The sequence below is a fragment of the Chrysochloris asiatica genome, unplaced genomic scaffold (assembly GCF_000296735.1).
Source record: "Chrysochloris asiatica unplaced genomic scaffold, ChrAsi1.0 scaffold00003, whole genome shotgun sequence".
Taxonomy (NCBI): domain Eukaryota; kingdom Metazoa; phylum Chordata; class Mammalia; order Afrosoricida; family Chrysochloridae; genus Chrysochloris; species Chrysochloris asiatica.
The window spans coordinates 21,246,653-21,253,563 of NW_006408521.1; positions in this window are offsets into that span (position 1 = coordinate 21,246,653).

Sequence of the window (6,911 nt, forward strand, 5' to 3'; positions counted from 1 at the left end):
CAGCCTTGGAAACCCTGTACAGGGTCTCTATGAGTCAGAACTGACTCCATGGTACATAACCACCATGTTTTCCATTCTCCTGAGTAAAATTGATGTGTCATATGTTTAATCTTTTGAGGATCAGCCAAACTATTTTGCAAAGTGGTTGCACCATTGTATATTCCCACCAACATAGTCAGATGGTTCCAATATCTCCACACCCTTGCCACACTTGTTACTATCTGTCTTTTTTATTATAACTATCCTAATGGTAGAGTCCTGGTGTGGCACTGTGGGTTAATGTGCCAGACTGCAAAGTTGTTTGAACTGCAAGGTCAGTGATTCAAGTTCACCAGCCGCTCCTTGGAAACCCTAAACAGGGTCTCTATGGGTCGGAGCTGACTTGATGGCATTTACCAACAACAACAAAAGCATCCTAATGATGTGAACTAGTACATTAAGTTTGATTTTCATTTCCTTGATGACTAATGATATTGAATATCTATTCAATGTGCTCATTGGCCTTTGTATATTTCCTTTGAAAATTGTTCATTTATAAATTGGATTATTTGATATTTTGTTACTGAGTTTCAGATTTTTTTGTGTGCGTTTTTACTCCCTTGATGGTGTCCTTTGTTGCACAAAAGTTTAAAATGTTGATGATGTCCAGTTTATCTATGTATGTTTTTTGTTTTTTGTGCTTTTGGTATTATATCTAAGAAACAATTTCCTAATATGAAATCAGAGTCCTGGTGTGGCACTGTAGGATAAGCACTGGACCACAAGGTCAGTTTGAGCTGCAAGGTTGGTGGTTCAAGCTTACCAGCCAGTCCTTGGAAACCCTGTGCAGAGTTGCTACTAGTTGGAAATGACTTGGCAGCACTTAACAGCAACGACAATATGAAGCCACGAAGATTTACATCAATGTTGTCTTCAAAGAGTTTATAATTGTAGCTCTTACATTTAGGTTAATTTTTGTATTAGGTATGCGGTAAGGGGTCCAATTTCTTTCTCTTATATGCAGATATACAATTGTCCCAACATCATTAGTTGAAATGATTATTCTTTCTCTTATTGTACTATCTTGCCCCATTATTGAAAATTAATTTACTGTGAATGTGAGGATTCATTTCTGAACTCTTAATGCTATTCCACTCATCTGTATAGTCAATCTTCTACCTGTACTGCACTGTCTGGATTGCACTAGCTCTTATAGTAAGTATAATAATAGTAAGTATAATAAGAGATCAGGAAGCATGAGTCCTCCAACTTTCTTCTTCTTTTTCAAGATTGTTTTGTTTATTTTAGAAAGCTTGAATTTACACATAAATTTTAGGGTCAGATTGTCAATTTCTGTAAAGAGATCAGTTGGAACTTTGGTAGGGGTTGCATTGAACTTATAAATCAATTTGGGGAATACTGCCATCCTGACAATATTAAATCTTCTCGTCTATGAATACAGGATATCTTTCTATATATTTAACTCTTCTCTAATTTCTTTTTATAATGTTTTGTAGTTTTCAGAGTATACATGTTTCTCTTCTTCTGTTAAGTTTATTCTTAAGCATTTTATTCTTTTTGATGTAGTTTAAATGGAATTGTTTTCTTAATTTCAGTTTCAATATTTTATGAATTTCTTCATGAGGTGCTAGGTTCTACACCTGTGCTTCAAAAAAAGTGGCTTCATGATCTTAGTACAATTGTTGTTAGATGCTGTCAAATTGGTTCCAATTCACAAGGGTCCTGTATACAACAAAATAAAGTAGTGCCCAGCCCTGTGCCAGCCTCACCATCATTGCTATGTTTGAGCCCATTGTTGCAGCCACTATATCAATCCATGTTGTTGAGGATTTTCTTTTTTTGCTGACCCTCTATTTTACCAAGCATGTTGGCCTTCTTCAGAGACTGGTTCCTCTTGATGACATGCCCAAAGTACATGAAATGAAAGAAGTCTTGCAATCCTTATTTCTAAGGAGAATTCCATCGATTGTTCTTCCAAGACAGATTTGTTCATTCTTTTGGCAGTTCATGGAGTAGTCTATATTCTTCACCAGCACCATAATTCAAAGGCATCAGTTCTTCAGTCTTCCTTATTCACTTTCCAGCTTTCACATGCATATAAGGCAATTAAAAATACCATGGCTTGGGTCAGGCATACCTTAGTCCTCAAGGTGACATGTTTGTTTTTGAAAAATTTAAAGAAGTCTCTTGCAGCACATTTCCCAAATGCAATAACGTACCATTTGATTTTCTGACTACTGATTTCCAAGGACATTGATTGTGGATGCAAATAAAATGAAATCTTTGACAACTTCAGTCTTTTTTCTGTTTATCATGATATTGTGAGAATTTTTTTTTTTTTAATGTTGCGGTATAATCCATACCAAAGGTGGTTAGTCTTTGGTCTTCATCAGTAAACATTTCAAGTCATGTTCACTTTTAGCAAGCAAGGTTATGTTATATGCATATCACAAGTGTTTAATGAGCCTTCCTTCGATCCTTAAGCCACATTCTTCATAGAGTCCAGTTTCTAGGATTATTTGCTCAGCATTCAGATTTTTTTAAAGTTTTTATTGTGAATTGAGTGATAGTTTACATGGGAGAACATCAGCTTTGCATTCATCCTATCATATTTCATTTCATTGAAATGATTAGAATCCCCTCCATGCATCATCAAACAACCAAAGGGTATACTCCGCAAGACTGTCCTAGCTGTCAGCACACAGCCCCTCTCCCTCCCTGAGTCCAGAGTCCCCAGCCGCTTCATCTGTTCCCATCATCATCTTTGCCTCCATCTCTGGATAGGGTCCCACAGTCCGCTCTTTTCCCTTGATGGTTCCAGGGTCCTCCACTCCTGGACCGCAAAATCAACCACTCCCCTCCTTTTATTATAAGACATCTACCTTTACATTTGCAACACTCACAGTCAGTCCTGATAGCAATTATTCATTATTGAACCACAAGAGTCTTTTTCCCCATACCGTTTCATCAGCCCCATCCTGACAAGTTGGAAACCACTCAGTGGAGATTCTACCTTCCCCGTGCCCTCTGAACTAGGCTCCCTCTTGAAAGCTTGTAAGCTAGTCACTTCTTGCCTTTGTAGTCCTCCCCCCCACCATTTTGGGTAGACAATGTCTAAGTTGCCCATCCCTGTCAACCCTGTGTACTAAGGGAATGGGAATGATCCTCACTGTAAAGATTCATTCTCTCTTTTGAGCTAATACATCCATAAGTATAGGTGAAGTTCATCAAATTGTAGCAGATTACTCTTTTTTTCTATAGTTATATTTTTCACTATGCTTTTCCACATCCTTGAATTCTTAATCTTGGTTTGTTTTTGTAATGATCTGATAGGATTCAGAAGTAATTTTTGAAAGGGCATCAGTGTGGTAAAGCATGGCAATTTTCTGGATATAGAAATCATATTCTCTTACATCATTGCTAATATTCCTTCCTTTTTTTCAGAAGTTTGATGCTGTAAAATAGTTTGAGCACAAGCAATAAACTTACTCTGTTGATTTCCAAATTTAAGACTTCTTAAAGATCATGAAAAATTTTTCCTATCATAACTTTGAAAAATTCTTCTCTTCTCTTTTTTCTTTACAGAGATATTCCTTGGATTTCTTATCTCTGAACTCCATAGAAACTTTTCTTTCCCTCCCTTCTTCCTTCTCTTTCTTCCATTCCTTTGTTGCTGTTACATTTTTCTCTGAGTTATCAGAATATTTTCCAAGTTAAGTCCTGTACACATTGAGTCATTTTCCTTAACTATCTCCAATATAAACTTTCACTCAGCAGTAGTATTTTTGGTTTCCATGAAATCTTTTATCTTAGTCCATCTTCTTATCATATACTGTCCTCTTGAATCTACTTTTACAAAGAATTCTTCCTTGTATTTCCTGCATCGTATCTACCTTGGTGCTTGGTAAACTGGAGGGTCAGCGATAAAGAGGATGACCCCCTCAGAAGATGAATTGGCACAGTGGCAGCAGCAGTGAGCTCAAGTATAGCCATGATTGTGAGGTTGACGCAGGACTGGGCAGTGCTTCCTTCTGTTGTGTGTAAGGTCGCTATGAGTTGGTTTTGACTTGATGGCACCTAACAACAACAATCTACTTTGGAGGGAAGCTTTTCTGTTATCCTTCTGTCTACTTTATTGCAAAATATATTGATCTAAGACTTTATTCTGCAAAGAAACTAGAATTCTTTTGTGTTTATGCATGAATGAATGCATGCATTTTCACCTTATTCTAAAAAGAATATTAAGGAACCATTGTTATTGTGTGCCATTAGAATTCTGACTCAAAGGGATACTATGAAGTAATGAATTCCCATCTGTCCTCATGTGGTGCTGTAAGATAAGCCCAGGGCTGCAAGATCAGTCTGAACAACAAGGTCAGCACTTTACACTCACTAGCCGCTCCTCAGAAACCCTATGCTGGGTTGCTATGAGTTGGGACCAACCTGATGACACTTAACAACAACATTGTTAGTAGTGGCTACACTTGATCACCTCCAGTTCCATTTTTATCTTGCAATGATGCATTTACCAAATGCAAAATCCTCTTTTATGTGTGGAAAAGCATCGCAGTCCTTTCAGGTGAAAAGGCCCACTCAGATTCAGAAAAGAAAGCAAAATTCCTCTCACCATAGTAGTCATGTTGCAAGAGATAAGAGACTATTTGTATGACAATTCTGTGAAGGAGCTCTGGTAACATAGTGGTTATGAATTGGGCTGCTAACTGCAAGGTTGGCAGTTTGAAACTACCAGCTGCTCTGCAGGAGAAAGATGAGGCTTTCTGCTCCTGTAAAGAGTTACAGCCTCAGAAACCCTGTGCAGGGTCACTATGAGTCGGAAACCACTCCACGGTGCTTAACAACAACAGCAGCAGAGTCATAGGTAGCGTAGTGGTTACGAATCAGGTTGCTAATCTCATGGTCAGCAGTTCAAATCTATCAGCTGTTCTGCAGGAGAAAGATGAGGCTTTCTGCCCCCATGAAGATTTACAGCCTCGGAAGCCCTGTACAGGGTCACTCTGGGTCGGAACTGACTTGACGGCACTTAACAACAAAGCAGTGCTAAGTGCTAAAGAGAAAAATAAAGTAAGTAAGATGGATAAGGAATGTAGGGTGATCATAATCTTTGATAGGTTAGTAAGATAAAAGGTGATTTTGAATGGACCTAGAAGAGTTAGTCTGAGCTGTCACCAGGAAGAACACTCCAGGCAGAGGGACTAGCAAGTATAAAGTCTTAAAGATAAATGAAATGTTTAAGGAATAGAAGGAAAACAGTATGGCTGGATCAAAGAGAGCAAGTGGGAAAGGTCTAGGAAGTGAGTGGTGAGAAGTGAGTTTGAAAACAACATGTAGGTCACTGTATAACCTTTAGCTTTTACTCATAATGAAATGAGAAACCAGTGTGAATTTTGAGCAGAGGAGTTAGGTGACCTGGTTTTATTGTGAATTATGTGTTACTTTACACAGTGCTTATCCTGCTGCATCACCAGTGCTCCTCATCAAACAACACAGGAAACATTAAAAAGATAGAAGAAATATAAAGTCACTGTACAAAAAAAAATTGGTCAATGTTAAATCATTTCAATAGGTACCATATGACCAAGAACTGATAGTACTGAAGGAAGGAGTCCAAGCTGCACTAAAGGCATTGGTAAAAAAACCAAGATTCCAGAAATGGACAGAATATCAATTGTAATATTTCAACAAATGGATGCAGTGCTGGAGGTGCTCACTTATCTATGCCAAGGAATTTGGAAGACAGATAGCTATCTGACCAACCAACTAGAAAAGATCCATATTTGTGCTCATTCCAAAGAAAGGTGATTCAACAGAGTACAGATATTATTGAACAATATCATTAATAATGTTACATGTAAATAAAACTTTACTGAATATAATTTAAAAACAGTTTCAGTAGTCCATTTACAGAGAACTGTAGCGTAGTGGTTGCGAATCGGGCTGCTAATCTCACAGTCAGCAGTTAGAAACTACCAGCTGTTCCATGGGAGAAAGATGAGGCTTTCTGTTCCCATGAAGATTTACAGCCTCGGAAACCCTTTACAGGATCACTATGAGTTGGAACCGACTCCACAGCACACAACAACAACAACAACCAGTCCTAGTGTGATGCCATAGGATCAGCACTGGACTGCAAATTGCAAGGTCAGTGCTTCAAACCCACCAGCTGCTTGGAAAACCTATACAAGGTTGCTATGAGTTGGAACTGACTCAATGGCACTTAACAACAACAACAACAACCAGAAATTCAAGGTGGATTCAGAAGAGGAAGTGGATCTAGGGATATCATTGCTCATATCAGAAGGATCTTGGCTGAAAGGAGAGAAACTGAAAGATGTTTACTATGGATTTATTAACAATGAAAAGAAAATGGACTGTATGGATCATAACAAATTATGGACAACATTGTGAACAATGGGAATTCCAGAATATTTCATTACATTCATTCAGAATCTGTACATAGACCAAGAGGCAGGCATTCAAACTGTGGAATTTATCAACAAGAAAGTTATTCATTAATCTGTAGTAAACAATCTTAGAAGTTGGACTATATAAAGAAGACTGTGGCATCAGAATTGGAGGAAGAGTCATTAACAACCTGCATTATGCAGATGTTATCATCTTGTTTATTGAAAATGTAGAAGACTTGAAGTACTTACTGATGAAGTTCAAAGACTTCAATATGAATTACACTTCAACATTAAACAAAAATCCCCACAACTGGACCAACATGCACCGTCATGACAAATGAAGAAAAAATATTGAAGCTGTCAAGGATTTCATTTTATTTGGAGCCACAATCAACATGGATGGAAGCAGCAGTCAAGAAATCAAAGGACGTATTGCATTTGGCAAATTAGTTGCAAAAGATCTGTTTAAAGTGTTAAAAAAAAAAA